Consider the following 21,341-nt stretch of genomic DNA (forward strand, 5'->3'; position numbering starts at 1 on the left):
ACAATAAAGCACAAGGTCTCTTGGGAAGAAGTCAAGTCAGTAACATGTATTAATGAGACCTTAATACATGTTACAATGGCCGACAATCTAGGCCTATAGCGGCGTAGCTAAGAGCTGGTCCAAGACAGACCTGAACCAGCTCAAACTATAAGCTTGTCAAAATGGAAGGTTTAAAGCCTGCTCTTAATCCTTAGGGCTGCATTTAAAAAAAGATTCCTATAAAAATTTATATATTAAGATTATTTTTCACTTTTAATGACAACATTTTTTTAAGGAACTTCAGTCGGGGTCATAAATATCAAATATTCATACATTTTCAGTATTTTAACACTTAAAATACTGCCAGTTTAAAAAATGTTATTGCACATTTTTTATGGAAAAAAACGCACAAGAAATGAAATATTTTCCATATACTACATCATATTGAGATTATTTTTGGAGGGTTAACAGAGACTGGCATATGTCACTGATAAGTCTTAACATGTTTTTGCATTGTTATTTTTTGTGTAGTAGTAAAAAGAAAAATTCCTCCCATTACGCCCCAAACTGCATAAAAATAATATATACTGTTTTTTTACATGTAATTACTTATTTGTCCCCAACTTCAGTTCTATTCAAAAATACCAACTATTCATTTATTATCTATATTGTTGAGATCATCACAGCCTTGGGTAAGTCAATGATTAGCAACACACAAACACAAACACATGCACAGATACACACACACACACTTACACGTGCACATACACTGAAAGCTTAGCATGCTGTAACCCATATACAGGAATTCACAGCAAAATTTAGGTTTCAGTTGTTATATTGTATTGAGTGTTCATGTAGACGTGCACGTCATGTTTGTGTGTGTGAGTGGTGTGATTGGTGATGATGTGTGGATGTTTGTGAGAGAGACAGAGGGAGAGAGACAGGGAGTGAGCAATTATAACATTACACAATATTATTTCTCTGATTTGTCTACCTCTGGATACTGTCATAACTGCACACACACAAACTGACACACACATGCACATACACACACCCCTCACACAAACATAAACTCCACCGCACACACACACACACACACACACCTACAAAGCTCAGCATGCTGTAAATCATATTAAAAAATATACTCAAATATATGAGGTGTGGTTTACTATATGCACATGCATGTGAAGGCCCTCCCATTTTTGTGTGTGTGAGTGGTTGAATTGGTGATGCTCTGTGCAGGTGAGAGAGACATAGAGGGAGAAAGACAGGGAGCAAGGAGGTGTAATAATTGCAAAATGTTTCACAAACACACAAACACTTTTTTTTTTTTACTCATACCACTACCTTCAGTCTATTTTAACACACACACATTATTTCCGTTGCAAACATTAGGTTTCATTATGCAGAAATAGTGCCACTACAGGAGACAGGAAATAGTATGTATTTTACCTATATGCCAAATATGGGAAAGTGGGTCAATATGATGTTAAATTATAAAAACTTATTATTTAATGGTCTAATAACAGAGAGATAAAAAAAAAAGCCATTTTTTATTTTGCCTCGACGGTGCTAAAAGGTATTATTTCTTTTACACAGTGAAAAAAAGACATATCATAGAAAAAGAGGTTGACATTTTTTAATTCCACAAAAAATACACACCTTTGGAAAATTTCAAGCCATATGCATTAACCAAAATTTAAAAAAAAGAAAACTGAAATGGCCAAAAATGTCCATAAGCCTAAGGGTTAAACGTAGAGAGGGAGTCTGCCTCCCGAACTGAAACTGGAAGATGATTCCACAGGAGAGGAACTCTTGCTCCTACTCTACTTTAGGGATGACAAGTAAGCCTGAATTCTGACTGTTCACTCTGTTACCATGTGGCAGATGATACAGGAGCAGGGCTGCACACACCACCAGACTTGAGAACAGTTTCTACCACCAGGCCATCGGGTTTCAAAACTTGTAGTCAACTCATGACAACACTGCACATCTACTTACCTTCCTGTTTGCACTTTTGTTTTTTAATCTCACTCACCTCTGGAAAATTGTGAAATAACTGTAAAACAATAACTATACATACACGTGCAATAACTTATTCACACACACTCCATACAGTAAAGTTGTTATCACATTTGCAACATATGTCACACTGCACATTTAAATGTATATATGTTTTGTATTTAACTTTTTTTATAATAAGCTCTTTCTACCTTGCTTTTATTTTAATTTAATTATTGTACTGCTGAGCTGACCCGTTTCTTCTCGTCCAACAACTTTCATTGTACTGTTGATCCATGACAAATAAAACTTGAAACTGAAGCTGAGCTCTTTTAGGTATGATTTTGCCATATTATTAAGGGCTATTCTAAATCTCAATTCAAGCTTCAAGTTCTCAGTGGAAAAAACTAAAGCGTTTCTGTTCACTAGAAAGAGAAGTGTTGATATGCTAATATATAGTATGCAGTATGTATGGACAATAAATAGAGCAAGAGAAAGTCTTCAGGTTTTGGGGTGTGTGGTTTGACGCTCAACCAACATGAAATGAACATATACACAAGGTACTCTCCAAATGTAAAAAAATTATTAATGTGATGAGATGTCTTACAGGGTTAGAATGGGGAGTGAGCAGGTCATCAATGATAATGATTTATGTACACTCGTTAGATCTGTTCTAGACTACGGTTTTATCGCTTATGGTTCAGCGCCTAAAACATTGTTAAACAAGTGGGAGGTTGTGCAAGCTCAAGCTTTGAGACTGCTGTCGTGCTTTCAAATGAATTCCTGTGTAGGCTCTTCAAGTTGTGGTGGGTGAAATGCAATGCCTTTGCATCTTAGGCAGAAACAGTTGATGATGAATTACTGGGCAAATCTTTAGGGGCAGTCTGAAGATAGACATCCAACAACAAAGGTACTTATTTCATGTTGAGAGAATGAAGGGGTAAAGAGGGAGTGTTTTGCATGGAGCAGTGTAACACCACCTTGGCTGTTCCCCTCAGTGTCTACTGATTTCTACTTTCTGGAAAAAGTGCAAGGACCTAAAGATTGTGGCAATATAGCAGTTTTGGTGGAAGATAGATTGCATACATAATACGAAACATGCGTTCCAGTATATACAGATGGATCCAAACATCATACTAAGGAAGAACAGGTTTTGGTTTCAATATACCAGACTTAAAAGTTTCTGTGAACAGGAGAAGGTCAGAACATTTGTCAGTTCACATTGTGGAGATGGTAGCGATGGAACCGATTATGTTTCGACAGAGATAAAAAAGAATTACAAGCTTTGGGAGACAAAGTGTTTGGGCCACATGCGACTGCTCGGACTGAAAGCGGCCATCTTGGATGAGTCCAGTGAGGAAGACAAAGGCAGCGATGATGGTGATAAAAAGAAGAGGCCTAAGCCGTGTTACTCAAAAGGACTGATGGTAGACACTGGAGCAATATCACACATAATCATGGATATTGACAAGTTTAAGAAGTTTGATGAGACTTTCCAGCCGAAATACCCCTTTGTGGAGTTAGCTGACGGAACAAGAACAAGCGGTGTCACTTTGAAGAAAGGTGAGGCAGAGATCTACCTGAAGGACACGGAGGGTCATCGTGTGACTACAATGCTGAAGGGGGCGCTCCACAAGACATTTTCTCTGTCAAAGCAACCACAGCCAACAGAGCTGAAGTGAACTTTCGCCAAGGATGTAACCAACTCATACACAAGAACGGTACAAAATTCGCCATTAAAGAGTACGATAGACTTTACTATCTAAACACTGAAGACGATGTAACTGATGATGTATGTTATGGGTGTTATGATGTTTATACCTGGCATGAAATACTTGGTCACTGCAACTATGATGATGTGTCACAACTTGAGAAGGTAACAGAGGGAATGAAAATCAAGGGCAAGATTGATAAGTCTAACCTGAAATGTGAAATCTGTACGCAAGGGAAATTTGTTCAGAGTAGAAACAGAGAACCGGATGAAAGAGCAAAAGCAGCACTTGAGCTTGTGCACACTGATTTAGCTGGCCCTATTGAGCCAGAGGCAAAAAACGGATTCAGATACACATTAGCATTTACTGATGACTATTCAGGTGCAGTGTTTGTGTATTTCTTGAAGGCAAAGAGTGATACTACCAAAGCCACAGAGAAGTTCATTGCTGATATGGCACCTTATGGAAAAATCAAACGTATCAGATCAGACAATGGCACAGAGTTTACAGCAACAGACTTTCAGTCGCTACTCAGTAAGAATGTGATAAGACATGAAACCTCAGCACCTTACTCAGCCCATCAAAATGGGACAGCTGAGAGGAACTGGAGAACATGTTTTAATATGGCAAGATGCATGCTACTGGAGAGCAACTTACCAAAGCAATTGTGGACATATGCTGTAATGACTGCTGCTGTCATACACAACAGATGCTATAATAGACGTGTAGGACTCCATATTACATTCTGACAAAGACAAAACATGATCTGTCAAAGATGAAGATATTGGAAAGTTAGACTCACAGTGTGAAAAGGGGATTTTTGTGGGTATGACAAAAACATCATATCTAGTCTATAATCCAAACACAGGGAGAGTTCTGAAACACAGGCTGATGAAGTTTGTTTCAAAAGGTGTAGTCGATCGACAGACTAAGACAGATCTGCAGACAAGCGATGACGATCTTTTTTTAATTTATTTTTTATACTTTATTTACAATTTTCAGGTATATAAGAAAGTGTTGACAGGACATAATACAAATTAAAAAATTTTTTTAAAAACATAGCAAAAAACAAACAAACAAACAAACAACAAAAAATAAAATAAAGCTGCCAGACAGATTACTCAATTACATATATGGTCTTTCAGGAATGTTCTCACAATAGCCTTATCTCGGAGATAGGGCCAAGTAACATGAACAAGTGAACAGAGTAATATACTACATCAACTGATGTAGCCAGGTAGGTCAGAGTTGCTGTGGACTTAAAGATATATTGCACTGTGCCAAAGCAGGTCCCCATGTTCTCTCAAATCTTTTCTGTGTGTTGCCTTTGTGGAGACGCCGTTTTTCCATTTGTATAACAGACAACATCTCCTTGAGCCAGTATGTAAAGCAGGGTGGAGAAGTAGACTTCCAAGTCAGAAGAATAAGTTTCTTAGCGACCACCATCCCTAGGTGTAGAGCAGTTTGTGTATCATAAGGAAGTTTAAGAGTCTCTGCACAGCATCCAAGGATGGCCAGATCGTGGTTTGGCTGAATGTCGTGAAGAATTAATCCGAGTCATTGCCACTTCCCAGAGCTCAGCTGATATATCTGAGTTCAAGTCCCTAGCCCAGGCCTCCCTAATGAGGTCAGAAGAAACCTGATCAGCCAGACATTCTACAAATTTTGATACTAGATGCTTGGAGTCAGGAGGGAGCAAGAGAATTTCAAGGAGAGGGTGAGTGGTGGTGGGGGACTTAAAGTCTTGACACTTTTCCTGAACATAGTGCCTGGCTTGAAGATATCTAAAAAGATGTGAGTTTGGAAGATTAAACTTAGTTCTTAGTTGACTAAATTAAGCGAATTGGCCATCAATATACAAATCTAGGAAAGTTCTGATTCCCCTCTCTCTCCAAACTGCAAAAACCCCATCCAGTTGTCCAGGCTTGAATGTGTGGTTTTGGCAAATTGGTGCATGTATAGAGACACTGGGGGCCCGGCGAGCAATCTTTATCTGGTTTAATATTCGCAAAGAATTCTTTAGGGTAAAGTTCTGTCGGATTGACCTGTCTATGAGGGTAGGGCTGGAAAACAAAAGTGCAGGAAGTGAGGAATTTTTTAATTTTTAGCAGAGGCCTCAAGTTGTAGCCACAAAGGGTCCTTCTCTGCCTCTGCACTGCTGCAATTCCAGTAAGTAAGAGCTCTGGAGTTAGCTGCCCAGTAGTAGTGTTCCAGAATTGGCAAACCGAGACCACCCTTTTTAGTGGGCTTCTGTAGGTGAGGCTTGGATATCCTGTGTGATTTGTAACCCCATATGAAAGAAACTATGATAGAATCGAGCTTCTTAAAAAAGGATGCATTTAAATATATGGGCAGGTTCTGAAAAAGATATAGAAACCTAGGTAAGCTTACCATTTTGACTGCGTTTACCCGTCCTATCATGGGTAGGGGCAATATTCTCCAGGACTCAATATTTTCTTTGAGTTTTTCTATTGATTCTGTAAAGTTACATTTCAAAAGATGTTTTGGATCTCTCGTGAGCTTAAGGCCAAGATACGTGAAACGATCTTTCACTACAAGGAAAGGCAGTTTTTCCAAAAAGTCATTGGTGAATTTATCTACCAAAGGCATAAATTCGCTCTTTTTCCAATTTACGGTATAACCAGAAATACTCCCAAAGGAGTTTATATATTCAAGAAGGATGGGAATGGAGGATGCTGGGTCGCCAAGACAGACGAAAAGGTTATCAGCATACAGGGTCACACGGGTCTCAATACCTCCCAGTTTAATACCTTTAATGTCTTGATGTCCTCTAATTCCAATCGCCAGGGGCTCCAGCGCTATGTTAAATAGCAAGGGGGACAATGGGTCCCCTAGGCGAACACAACATTGCAAAGGGAACGGTTTGGATCTGTCCCCATTTGTAAGGATGAAGGATTTTGGATGATTATATAATATTTTGACTCATTCTATTAATGTATCCCCAAATCCAAACTTCCTGAGAGTCTCAATCAAATAGGGCCACTCTATCATGTCAAAAGTGCGCATCTAAAGATAGTATAGCAGGGTCATCCTCTTTGTCATGAACAGCGTACATAACATTTAAAATTTTGCGGACATTACATTACAGGTTTTGTTCCAGACAGGTACTTCTGGAACAAAACCTGTTTGGTCTGGGTGGATTATGCTTGCTATATGGTGGCTGAGCGTTTTTGCTAATACTTTTGTTATTATTTTCAAATCACAATTTAGCAGGGCAATGGGCCTGTAATTGCCAGGATCCGTTTCATCTTTATCTTTTTTTAATAGGACACAAATGTTTGCTTCGCTCAAGGAGGCTGGGAGCCTCTTGTTTTTAAAAGTATCGCAAATCATTCTCATTAATATAGGTGTGAGAGCATTTTGAAAAGCCTTGTAAAACTCTGGCCCAAACCCATCCGGTCCGGCCGCCTTTCCGGAAGGGAATGCTTTTATTGCCTCCTGTACCTCAGATGACGAGAAATCCAAGTCCAAATTTCCCCTGAAGGCGGCATCCAATTGTGGGAGTTGAAGCGGTTCGAAGAAACGATTTAAGTCTTCCTGTGTAGCTGTCGATTTGGACGTGTAAATATCTGAGTAAAACTCCTGAAATCGATTGTTGATATCTTTCAAGTCAGTAAGCATCAGGCCAGATTTGGATTTAATTTTATAGATGGCTCGTTTCGCTTGTTCTCCCTTTAATTGTCTTGCCAATAACTTTTGTAGTTTGTCGCCAAACTCAAAGTGTCTCTGTTTAAGTTTGAGAAGTGTTTTACCAATCTGTTCCCCCAGAATGGAATTGAATTAATATTTCAATTTAAGAATATTACTATAATCTGATTGGAGCAAAGAGCTTTTATAAACCTGTTCAGCAACCAGCAATTCTCCATCAATCTCCTCCAATCTATTTCTCCTAGCCCTTTTCAATGTAGCTTCATAAGAAATAATGTGGCCTCTAATACAAGCTTTAAGTGTTTCCCACAATGTTGAGTCACTCACCTCCCCGTTGTCATTGATCTCAAGAAACTGTGAAATATTCGTTGTTATGTATTTTTGAAATGCTTGGTCTTGGAGTAAGAGGGGATTGAAACGCCAGGTATAGGCTTGTCTGGGGAGGGACATTCGGAGGTTCAACTCAACCGGACTATGGTCTGATATTATTATATTGTGATATTTGACATTGTCAATATTGGACATCAGTCTAGAGTCGACTAGAAAATAGTCGATCCCTGTATAGGACTTGTGTACATTAGAATCAAAAGAATAATCACGATCAGATGGATGTTTCAGTCGCCAAATATCCACCACCTTCTTTGACATCATCAAATTATTGAGAGTTTTAACAGCCACAATACTGGGGGGAGGAGCTGAGGATAGTCTGTCCAGATATGGGTCAAGATAACAATTAAAGTCACCTCCGATCATTATATGGATCAAGTCATTATCAGGAATTAAATTGAACAATTTACAAAAGAAGGCAGGGTCATCTGTATTTGGCCCGTAGACATTTACCAGTGTAACGGGGAGTACATTTATATATCCAGTTAGGATTAAAAACCTGCCATTTGGATCAATTATGGATGACTGAAAACAGAAAATCATATTACTCATTTATGATAACTTAAAAACACGAGATTGAGCATCGGCCAACAAAATAATAATTACGTTATAAGCAAACACAAACTTAGCATTCAGCCTGGCAGGCAGCATCAACAAACAAAAAATTGAATTAACAGTTAACAAGTACATGAACAAAACCCCCACCCAATGCTTCCCCAAATGAAACAGAGTTACCCTCATCCACATCTGGGACCACCGGCTGAAAAAGCAGGGAGAAATTTTTGCTTCGCTTCAGCCGGGTCGTTAAATACCTTCACTTGCCCCTGATGATGAACGTGGAGTTTGGCCGGGAACCGCAGCGAGTGCCAGATCGCCTTCTCTCTCAGCAGCTGTTGTACTGCACGGAAGCCCCGCCGTTGCTCCATCACCTCCGCTGTATAGTCGGGAAAAATCAAGATTCGGTTTCCTTCGTATTCCATTGACTGCTGCCTCCCGAGCCGTAGAATCTTTTCCTTTTCCTGTGCGAGGTGCACCCGTGCTATTATCGTGCGGGGTCGAGAGCCTTCTGATGGTCTGGGTTGTTGTGTGCGGTGCGCCCTGTCGATGACTACTGGCTTAGTGAAGTTGTCGTCCCCTAGCAACTTGGGAATCAAATTGGAGACTCGGTTGGCCTCCCTTTCTCTTCACCTTCTGGGATGCCAACAATCTTTATGTTTTGGCGCCTGGACCTCCCTTCTAAATCACACAGCTTGGCCCTTAGTTTTTTGTTTTCCCGCTGTAACTCAGTGACTGAAGTTTCCACGGCGTGATTGCGCTGCTCGTGGTCTGTGGCTTGATTCTCGGTGGCGGACAGCCTCTCCGTGAGCACTTGCTGGGCAGAGAAAAGACTCTGAAAACTCTGTTTGAACTGGTCGAACCGCTCGTTAAAGGACTGCAGGAGCTTGTTTGACATTTTTTGCCAGATAAGTGGGAGCTCAACCTCCTCCTCGAGCAGTGACATGTCTGTGGGTTTCTTGCTAGCAAGGTCACGGCTAGCGGCAGCTTCGGGTAGCGGGCGAGCTCCTTTTCCGGCTCGTGAAGTTTTAAGTGACATTTTAACGTCCAGGAAAAGATAAACTGACTGCGAAGATTCTTAGAGCAAAAACGTAGAGTCTAGCATTAAAGAGGCGATTATATCAGTAGAACTGTGTGAGCCTCGAGAAAACACGTCTACACTGCACTCATCTCACTAGCGCCCCCAGCGATGACGATCTTCATGGGAAGATATTTGTATCCCCATGGCAAAAGATAAGGTAACAGACCGAAGTTTAAAAGGGACACAGGAAGCCCACACTGAAACTACACACACCCAGACAGGTGAGGGAGGAGATAGTCATAGTACACGCTATCCCAACAGAGAGAGGAAAAGCCCCCAGTACTTAAAAGACTACGAGTGTAAAGTAGACCCTAACCCTTAACGTGGGTTGCGACCTGCCAATAAACCGAACAAAGGAGAAGAAGAAGAATAATAAAAGAAACACAAGTCCAGCTGCTGAAAACTCAGCCAACAGTGTATGATCTTTCTCTATTAATTTCATCTGTAACCTCATATCTATTGGCGTAGGTTTTTGCCTTATTCCATGTCATGCCTCCTTACTTCTCCTGCTGGAACTTCCAGAAAGCACGAAAAGCCAGGGAGGTTTGTCTGGCATGTTAACTTGGGGGGTCATATGCTGTTGCCCTCCCTGCCTCAGATGTTCCATGTATGCACAGGAAAGGGTTGAGAGGTGTGCTGTCCTTACCTCAGGCTTTCCACGTATATACGTGGAAGGGCAGGGATGTCCCAGAAGAGAACCATGCTGCCCAATGAAACTTATCACAATTATTGAAAATATTTTTTTTATGAAAGTGGTGCTGACTGAATTAAGATTTTTACATATGTTCAATGGATGTCAAAGATAAATAAGGATGGTTGTGGTGCCCTTCCAAAATGTGTGTGTTTTCCTGTACTTTTACCTTTGTGGGGACCATTTTAAGCATAGACCCTACAGAGTGAGGACATTTTTGGAAAGAGAGCACATTTTGACCGGTCCTCACTGTTTCAAAGGGCTGTTTGAGGGTTAAGACTTGGTTTTAGCGTTAGGGTTAGAATTAGGTTCAGGTTAGGGTAAGGTATTTAGTGTATAGGGTTAGGGTCTTGGGAAAGCATTATGCCAATGAGTGTCCTCACTACGATAGAAGTACAAATGTGTGTGAGGGTTAAGGTTATCAGCTATCAGCTATCAGCCGTGACTTTCAAGTGTTGCTAACCCTTTACAGTCAGTAATAGTCCCACCTCATCAACAAGATATAACTGCTCTTTATTACATTGCTGTTCAACATTCGTAGTATTTTCTGCAACTAAGCAACCAACTGTAGATCAGAGAATCTGCTTCCTGTTTACAATGGCACACCATTATTAGTGTGTTTCAAACACTGTTTTTAACGAAAAACGTTTTAGACACAGCATGCAACAAAAGAACAGCACGTTGTTAGCACGGAGGCTAGCAAGCTATGGCAGGGAATGCATTAAGTCACTATTTGAACATTGTATTACTTTAAAAGTACAACAACCAACCCATAACTCATGAGTCACAAGGCATATGTGTTGATATCGTCGACATAGTGCCATAATACACAATATTTGTACACAGTTCTGCACTCAGCAACTCACCTCGGGCTCGTCACTTACAGACTGGCAATGCTTTCGAACCACCAACAGTTGTACTACCTTCTTCTGAGAGGGTCACCCTTAAGCCAACAATTCCTCAGTGATAACCTTGCATCATGTTATATGAATTTTAGCAAGTGGAATCACATACCATTCAGACTCTGTTTCACTCCCCCCTGCTGAATTCCACTTGCTCCAAAGCAAAACAAGAAAATAAAAATAAAAGGTACAGCATACCAGGTACAGATATACAACATTAAACAGTAAAAAACTATAATATCTTCCTTTTTGTCTGTCTCTCTTTTCCACACCCAGTTAAAAAACTATTCTTCAAAAGAATTAGTGTGAGAAGAAGTCAGCCAGACCCTGTCACCACACACTGGGTAAAATATGCCTGTTACATATTTCATACACATTATGAATATAAATTACCTCAGCACAGAAACAAAACAAACAAGGTTCAATAAAAATAAAAAAGTATACCTCATACACCAAACATATACATATATAATGCCCACAAACTGTAGAATGGGTTTCAGGGATGTTAAGGTGCCTTTTAATCTGAAAACCTTGCGTGTTGCACTGAAGCCTCTCAAGATGTAACCCTGAAACTAGTTCAATTAACCATCTGGAGAAACAAGGAGAACTGGTGGCTTTCTATTCACTGAGTATTATTCTCTTTGCAACTAGCATACCAAAAATAAGGGTCTACTGTACAGTATATGGCAGTACAAGAGAAACTACAGAGCAGCCAAACAGGGCAACCAGTGTTTCAGGTTCAATCTGTAGATCATACATTTTAGAATACCATTTAAAAATATCATGCGAGAAGGGGACAGAGTACAGAGTAGTCATAAATATCAGATACATTAGGATACATTATATGAAAAAAATTCTTTAGAATAATGTAATCTATGCATGACTTTAAATAGAATCAACTGCAACCTGGCATTAATTGAGACCAAATGGATCCTCTCCATCCCCTCCCTTCATCTCATCTGTCAACTCCACACCAAGATATGCCTCCCAGGCAGACTTTATATGTTCTGATGAAACAACACAAACTGTACTCTTGACAGAAAAGAAACAATACCCTACTCATTGGTTAGCAACTACATTACCACCCCTGTTTTCTGATACTTCAGCTGTTTTCAGACATGGTCTCTGGGTAAAACCTAGAGAATTTGGTCCAGAGTTTACCCTTAATCTCGCTTACACACATGCCTAACACAGCGGAAGGTTTTCTGCACAGACGTGTCCACAACAGCAACAAATACTCCGCATTATTCAGGCGAGAGGTGGAGCAGCCGGGGTCAGCTGGCAGAGGCAGGAAGTGTCATTTTAACTTTGTTTTGTAGTTCACGTGATTTTGTGTACGGCTCCCCTGCTGTGTTCTCACATTGATTTCTCCTGGATTTCTACGGACATTATTCAGAAGGTCGGCGGATAAAGTCCGTAGAAACTGCGGAGCATCTCACTCGGACACATGCAACTCCTCTGGGAGGATCTGCGGAGTCTGAAAAGCTGCCACGCCTGCGTGGGGGCAGCCAGCCAGTACCGCTGCTGCGTTGTCTGCCGCTGCGGGGGAGGCAACTGTGGCTGATCCCGCGGCCGAGGTGCGGCCGAGTGTTGCAAGAGGAAAAATAGAAGCAAGAGGCATTGGAGACTGAATCTCTATTAAGGGCGGAGAAGAAAAGTGGTGGTGAAAATGTGAGCAGAGAGCAGGTTAAAGTTGGTACAGCAGGAGAGGTGAAGGTTGCTGACATGGAGCAGGGGCTGCAGTCTGGTACTGGGCTGCACATAGAGCTGGTAGAGGCTGGGCTAGACAGCAGTCAGGTGAGTGAAATGGACATTGAAGATGAATATTATTCTGATTAGGGCTGTGCCATATCATATCGTCCACGAAGAGGCGTTTGCTCAGGACCCGACGGGAAGGATGTCAGAGCATGCCCCCGTGTCCATCGATGGCGTCAGGGAATGCTCGCTGATCACGTCTCACGATTCAGCTACGATGTCTGGAGTCGGCTGGGAAAAATTCATGTCATTCAAATGATACATGAACCAGGGGGACTACTTCCAGTTTTCACTAGGTGGAGCTATTGAGCCATTCTGCCTCAGCCGCCAAATATTGTCCTTGTGTTCACATAGTGACTCTCACTGTACATGTCCATTTGTTGGCAGATTGGAGCATGTGCAGTGACGTTACAGCCACTTCCTGTTTTTTAGCGTTCCATCGAAATGCACGCCATTGCGGTTCAATGCAAAGGCTTAAGTGTCACAATATGGCATCACCAGCTTCTCAAGGCTTCCCTGATCAATTTTGATGTGGATCAAATGAAAAATGTAGGTGTAATATGTCAAAGTATCACAAAAATGAAGTTTGACAGTGAATGGAGCGAAAACATGGAAGTAACAGCTACTTGAAGGTTCTTGGCGAGAGACATCGAGATTCGCCGCCATGCACAGGACGAAAACTGTTGAAAACTCCCGAAAACTCCCGAAAACTCCCAAGTTTGGTTCTATGGCTTCATCAACTCCTTCGGACTCTTCTGACCAAATTTCACATGATTCAGGTGAACAGGCTAGCTGCAGGACACCAAAATGTAAAACATGATATTTACTGTTACAGGTATGGGGCGCTATGACTATGATCAAATATTATCATATGAATCTGTTCAGGGCAGGACCTTTGTTGTACATATGTGGTTTGAGGCGGATTGAACAATATACATGGAAGTTATAAGCACTTATTGTTTAAGTCTCTAACATATAGACCATATGTGAAATCGATCGCATGAAATCTCTAGGAGAAGTACGAATTTGTAGCACGTGTGAAAACAGCAAAAATTCATATTCAATCCAAAATGGCCCACTTCCTGTTGGGTGTGTTAAAGAGTGTCAAGACGATTTTTTGCGGGTCTGGGCATGATACACGTGTGCCAATTTTCATTACTGTAGGTGAAAATAAGTGAATAAAAAGACCCTCATTGAAAATTATAGGGGGCGCTATTGAGTCATATGTTCCTGAGCACATTAAAATACGTACATTTTCACCAGACCTGATGCGCCTGCGAAATTTGGTGGGTTTTCAAGTATGTTAAGGCCCCCAAAAAGTAATTTCTTTTGTCAGAAGAAGTAGAAGAATTCTAGCAAAAACAATAGGTCCTTGCACGGTGCTCGGGACCTAAAAAGGTCATCACACAGGACTTGGCTGCTAACAGGTCAACCAAACCCCTGGTGCTAAAGTCGCAAGAAGGAAAAGAAGGATGGAAAATTATCATCTTCATTTTGTTTGCACTAATAAATGCTGCTGCCTGCAAGCTGCAATCACAGATAAAATGTTCTTTTTTCTATATCATCATACATATTGTTATCGCAAATTTCCTTGAAATATCGTGATATAATTTTGAGGCTATATTTTGATTTCTTCAATGATTCTTTTGGCAGGTCAGTGGAAGTGACTGATTACTTCCCTGATATTAAACTGGAACTGTTGCACTGACGTCACTTTAGACCGGACAGGACAGGAGCTCCATCCTCTGTCATCATCTTTTCTGTCTCAGATGTTAAAGGAGAGATATTTTGTGGATGTGTGGAGGATGAAGCATCCTTCAACAAAACAATACAACTGGGTTAAAATAACAGTTGGCAGGGTTACTGCTGCTGGTTTTAGAGACCATCATTTAGTTTTAGTAGAGTTGGTTTTATCTCCCACTAGAAAACCTGGGTCTTTCTGGCATTTTAATGTTGAACTTTTTCCCATTTAATTTCTTTTGGCCTAACTGGTGATCCAGGAAAGCGTGTTTTCCTTCACTGAGTCAGTGGTGGGAGGTAGGGAAGGGCCAAATCAGGGTGTTCTGCCAGCACTACACATCATACTCCACTTCTAACCTTAGAAGAGCAATGGAGCAGTTAGAGGCAGAGATCAGAGAGCTGCAGAGTGTGTCTTCCAACCCTGAACAGATGCTCTTTTAAAGGCAACAGCTGAACTCCTTTCTCCAGGAGAAAGCTAAAAGAGCTCCGGTCCAAGCCCGCTTTACAAAGCTAAGAGACATAGAAGCACCAACCACCTTTTCCTTAACCTGGAGAGGTCCGTGACTCATAGTAAGCAGATGGTGTGTCTCCGTCTGACCTCTGAACCGGCCGAGATGAGGAGGCATGCAGTGGCTTCCTACACCGACCTGTTCAAGGCAGATGGTTATGACGTGGAATCTGACGCCGAGCTTCTCTGAGATCCTCCACAACTAAATACAGCTGAACGAAACACCCTGAGCTCTGACATCTCTCTGTAGGAGCTGACCACTGCAGTCTCACACATGGCCGCAGGCAAGGCTCCAGATTACCTGCAGACTTCTTCAAACTTTTCTGGAGTATTTTGGGACATGACCTGCTCGATGTGTTTAGGGAGTCTTTTGGAAAAGGGACTCTTCCAGCCTACTGTAGACACGCTGTAATCTCCCTGCTGCCTAAAAAGGGGGATCTAAGACCTGTGGCTCTTTTATGTACAGACTAAAAAATACTATCTAAGGTTTTAGCTAATAGACTGAAAGTTTTTATTGAATTATTTATTGGTGCTGATCAGTCATACTGAGTCCCTGACAGATCCATGCTGGACAATTTGTTTTTAATGAGAGACGTTTTTGATGTATGTAAACTGTACAATAACAATGTTGGCATCATTTCCATTGATCAGGAGAAGGCGTTTGATCGTGTTGGTCACTCTTTTCTGTTTTCCACACTGCAGGCTTTTGGTGTCGGGGAGCACTTTCTGTCCTGGTTGAAGTTGTTGTACAGTGATGCATGTTGTGTTGTGAAGGTGGGGGGAGGGCTCAGCAGTCCTGTATCAGTTAAAAGAGGGATCAGGCAGGGCTGCCCCATAGAACCTCTCCTGTTCAGGAACCTGCTGAGGGGCCTGTGTCTGCCTTAACTGGCTCACAGACCCCTGGGGTAGTATCAGCTTATGCTGATGATGTAAATGTCCTTGTCCAGGGTCAGGGGGACATTCAAGAGTTAGAGGGCATTCTGCCCTTATATGAGAAGGCTGCTTCAGCCATGGTTAACTGGGGGGAAAAGAGGCATGTTTGGTAGGTCAGTGGAGTGCAGAGAACACATCCAGTCTTCCTGGGAAACTGATGTAGGGAGACAGAGGTATGACCTCGCTGAGAGCCGAGGTCTGGCTGACCAGTGAAGTGAAGAACAAGAATACATCTTCCCTTCCCTGAGTGTGAGTCCTGCTGAGGGGGAGTGGAGAGAGGAGAGCAACCTACTGTTATCCCTAAAGACTCCAGCACTGGGAACATTCAGCTCCTGTGAAGGGAAGCAGCTCTACTCTAGCTGTGTGAAGGTACTGAACCACCGCTCTCTTACAGGAGTCAGGGAGTCGAGATGGACTGAGGGTTTTGGCTTGGACTCTTCCCATAATGGCAGCTGACGGGTCTTGTATAAGCCTCCTGTTGAGAAACGGATGGCTGACATCCAATGGAGGATTATAAATGGAGCAATAGCTACAAACAGATACAGAGCTCACCTGGACCTGAGCTCTGAAGAGGGTTGTCCTTTCTGTTCCCTTCCAGAAACTTTAGATCATTTAGTGGTGTCCTGATCTTTGTAAGCTACTGCAGGAGTGGGTGGGGGGTTTGGGAGAGGTTTTTTCTATTCCCTTCTTGGTATTTGGACCAAAATATACACAAAATAAAAGACAAACTCTGGTCTTAATGAACTTTATTTTTGCAACTGCAAAATTGGCAATTTTGAAAAGTCGCAAAAATAAAATGGTTTGAGAGGTTGTGAGAGTTGAGCATGCGTTCTTTAGACTGACTAATAACATGGATGATTTCAGGGCTGTGTGGGGTGTTGGACAGGTCCTGTGCTAAGTGGGGGAGAATGACTTTCTGGTTTTAAACTTTTACCAGAATAGTTTTGATTCTAGTGTTTGTGTGTGTATGTGTAGATGTAATGTGAACAATTTCAGAAATGTATCTCAATAACAGCATTTTTTTTAATGTTTTGAACTCTATCATCATGTCACCTATTGCAATCCATGGAAATGCATAATCTTTAAACACCAGTTTCTCACTCATGGATCAATCAAACTTTGTGAAAATCAATTACAGGCATCTCTATACTGTCTAGATGAAGTACAGAAATGATCAAAATTGTATCTAGATTACTATTATTATTATTTTTTACAGTAGCAATAGTCAGCAGCCCTGCAGACTGCCTTAAGTCATATTGTCAAGTGACATCGTGAGAGAAGTTGGGTCACCTGGCAGGTAGCTCATCAAGATCATCAAAATCACGACTTGACTTCATTGTCCAAGGTTGGGAGCTCAAATCCTGGTTGAAGCACAATAACTCTGCTTAAGTCTATTAATCTAAAATGTATCATGAAAAGCTCATTTTCCTCTTCCTGCTCTTTTTTTCATGTTCCTCCTATACTTCCTCAAAATGCCCGGCTACGACCCATTGCTGCTTTTAGTAGCTATAATTTTTTGTTATCTGTTTATAGGCATACGCCTACCTCCTCCTCAGGTGGTGAGGGCAGGCGCTCTCCTTTAGGTTCAGGGAGTATGACACCTGACTGTGAAGGTGGGTACAGTGAAAGCCGTCATTGACCTTAGCCTCATCCATGTTCTCATCATCTGCAATCTCGATATCAGTGTTTGGACTTTTACATTTTGTTTCTTTATTATGTTTATTTGCGATATAATTTTTTTTTTTAATGCACAAAACACATTTTACTTGCTTGTACAATCATCCTGTGCCACTGCACTTTACTTATAACATTTCATACAAACCACTAAAGTGAAAAGGTGTATATAACGGACACACCTTTTTTAATTTAATTTTAATTTACATTTTTTATTCTATTGCTTTTTTATATTTATTATATGTATTTATGCTCTTGTCTACCTCATTCGGAGGTGCCTGCTGCTGTAACAGCTGCATTTTTCTGGTGTGTGGATCTATAAAGTTTTGTCTTATCTTAAATCAGTTCCTTTTCGCTGGTCAACACTTGACTATGCTCCTCAGATGTTTTCTAATCATCACACACTTAGAACTGATCTTTACAAAAAACCTGCTGAATTCATATCAATGTTCCTGGATAAACGGGAGGTCACTTCTTCTACAACAATGAAGTTAAAGTTAATCTGCGGGAAGAACATGTCTGCAGGAGTGGGTTTCACTGTGTGTGTGTGTGCGTGCGTTCGTGTGTGTGTCCCCGCTTGTCTCTGCCCTTCTTCACACACAAACTGATAACCACATGGGATATTCACCATTTAGTCCTATATTGTAAAATAGTTATTAATCAATGATTTCGGATCAAGACTCCGAATCGTTCCAGGCACTTTAAAGGGATAGTTAATCTAAAAATGAAAATTCACTGCTTATCTGCTCACCCCTATGCCGATGGGGGGGTGAATGAAGTGTTTGAGTCCACAAAACACTTCTGGAGTCTCAGGGGGTCAACGTTTTTTGAGCAGAATCCAATACAATTGAAGTCAATAGTGAGTCCTTCTTCAGACGTAATTAAACAACATAAAAACCATAACATGTCTCCATACTGCTCCTGTGGTGTCATCAAAGTGTCTGGAAGCCCCGACATTCATATTCGACTCGAAACGGCATTATTTACATAGTGTTTTTAGCCTAAATGTCTGCTGATATCTTCCGACGAGGTTCATTCAGTGACCGTCGGAAATGCTAACTTCCGCTGGCTTAGCCACTTCTGTTGCACTTTTAAGCTTAAAACATGGTGCAAATTACCTCATTTCAAGTCGAAAATGAATTTCGGGGCTTGCGGAGACTTTGATGACACCACACAAGCAGTATGGAGTAATTTTATGTTTTTTTCTGTATTATTACGTTTTAAGATAGGTCACTAATCAGCTACACTGTTACCCCTCAAACTCCCAAAGTTATTTTTGTACTCAAACACTTGTGTTTTATCACCCAGCCCTAGCTACAGTAAATTATCACCGATGCTGTTATAGAGTGGGAGCTTTACAGTCAGTGCTGTTAACATGTTTGGTTCTACAGTGTGACCAAAGTCAAAGCAGCTCTTTAACTGGTCATATACAAAGAGACACAGTACACACATGAAGCACTTGTGCTTGTATTAAAAAGCATTATCAGTTAACAGTGGTGATAATACAAATAATGAATGATGTGTGTTTATTCTCCAGTGTGCACACGGAGAGGTGATCAATAATATAAATTATCAACTGGACAGAGGGCTGGGCACTGTGTGTGTGGCGGTCTGTGGGACCCATCTGGCACTTAGCTAAGGGTTGTCAATATTGTTGAAAGCTTTCTGACTATGAGCAAAGGGGAGTTTACATGAGCGAGTAAGTGAGTGAGTGAGTGAGTGTGTGTGTGTGACAGACTGAGAATCAGAGAGAAACCATGATAGAGATAAAAAAAAAAAATACATCCTCAGCTTTCAAGGATTTTGTTAAACTGGTGGTGAAATTATTCCTCTTGAAGCCACAACAATATAATTCCGTAAAAAATATATGCCATGGGATGTGCTATGAAGTTGGAGAGTTGAAAGCAGAACGAGAGTGAGCAGCAGACACAGTAGTACAGACAGGTTGTCAGATAGATGGTTCTATCATCTGTCTCTGTCACATACACAGCATACCTCTGACAGCTGGGAGCTGAGCAAATATTAACAGAGAGCTTCTATTCATCAGGCTTGGAGATGAGTGAAATGAATCAAGGATTTGACTCACAAATACAGACAGAAAGATCTGTGGTATTTGGTCTGATTCAGATGAACTGTTTGGATTTAAACATTTAGATAAAAAATCATATTTATATATAAAGTTTTGTTCCTTGCCTGGTTTTATTTTAAGCACATAGCATTTTTCTTATTGTGGAGACTTTTCTTTTTTTCTGGTCACTCTCTGATTGACTCATGTTACGAGACTAATAGTTCATTTGATAATGATTTAATTTTATAATGCATCAGTTGGATGAAATCTTGTTTGAAAAAAGTTTAAACTGAAGTTTGACCAAGATGTTCATTCTTGGTCTGGACTAAAACTCAACTAAAATGGTTCTGTAATCAATCAATCAATCAAATTGTATTTTTACAGCCCATATTCGCAAATCACAATTTGTCTCAAAGGGCTTAGAAAGGCGTGACATCCCCTGTCCTTAACCCTCAACAAAAGTATGGAAAAACTACCAAAACAACAGCCCCAATTAAGAGGGGGGAAAAAACGTAAAAACCTCAGAGTGCCACATGTGAAGGAAATGTTGGAAATTCGTTTGTGACAGACAGATAAACCTTTTGGTTAACAGCAGAATAAACACAATCACCTGAGTTTTAATGTTTATCTTATCAATTTATTTCATAAACATAAATGGTTACAAATCTTTCTGCATGTGTTTCAAAATAAAAGCACTCCAGCGTTTCTGTTGACCGAATACCTTCTTTTGTTTAAAAAAAGGGGTTTTATTGTGAAATATTTGCAGTAGCAGAAAATGCATGGCTTCATACTGTATAATACTGGTATTTATTTGAGTACACAGGACTTCTTTTATACAAGGAAATAGTCCTGTTTATGTCCATATTAATGCAAAGCCTATGTAAAAACATATTTGCTGCACCAGCAGCTCCATTGCAGAACATATTGTTGAACTGAGAAGGTAAATATTGTGCATTGAACAAATGCTGTAAATATAAATTGATATTAATGTGAATATTGTGCATTGAATAGTTGCATAACTGCCTTTCTTTTTGTATATTTATGCTTGTACATTAATCCTTTAACAGAAATTGCTAAAATAATAAATATGACCCTCCTAAGTGGGTTTTTTGGAAGATATCAGGGAGGTAGATCTCAGTTTACGTTCGGAATTAAAAAGTGATGTTGGGCACAGAAAGGTTGGTGACCACTGATGTAAGGGCTCTGATCGGAAAAGCTTGGTCACCCTTAGTAACAAGCAGGGACCTGAAGTAACCAGACCAATATAATTATATGACCTTGCAATGTATATGGCTGTAACTATGACTAAAACTAACATGGACTTTTAATCTCAGGATTAATAAAAAATCGCTGACAAAATGAACACTAATCTGCAACTAGATACAATATTCCAGTGGTAAGTGGAGGCTTTTGTCTGCAGTTGTTGCTGGTAATATTTAATTTACGTGGAAATGTTGTAGCAGTCACAAATAAGGGAGAGAAAATTAGAATGATCGGAGGATACTAAAAGATCCTGCTGTGATGGGTACTTTTGTTATGTATATGTTGTATAGCACAGCTGTAGTGGTTTCATAGGCTTGCCAGTTGACTCTACACTCCAACCATATAATACAGAGTTTAAACAGGCACACAATGGGGCAGCCTTGTTCCCACGACAACTATGAAAGGATCTCTGCTTTGTTTTTA

At 40.6% G+C, this 21,341-nt stretch overlaps 1 protein-coding gene across 4 annotated transcripts in view; it reads left to right on the plus strand.

Moving 5' to 3' along the window:
* bcar1 (BCAR1 scaffold protein, Cas family member) overlaps nucleotides 1-21,341 on the plus strand; it is a 105,885-nt gene that overhangs the window by 70,938 nt on the left and 13,606 nt on the right. The window lies entirely within an intron of this gene.

This window comes from Hippoglossus hippoglossus, chromosome 6 (assembly GCF_009819705.1).
Source record: "Hippoglossus hippoglossus isolate fHipHip1 chromosome 6, fHipHip1.pri, whole genome shotgun sequence".
NCBI lineage: Eukaryota > Metazoa > Chordata > Actinopteri > Pleuronectiformes > Pleuronectidae > Hippoglossus > Hippoglossus hippoglossus.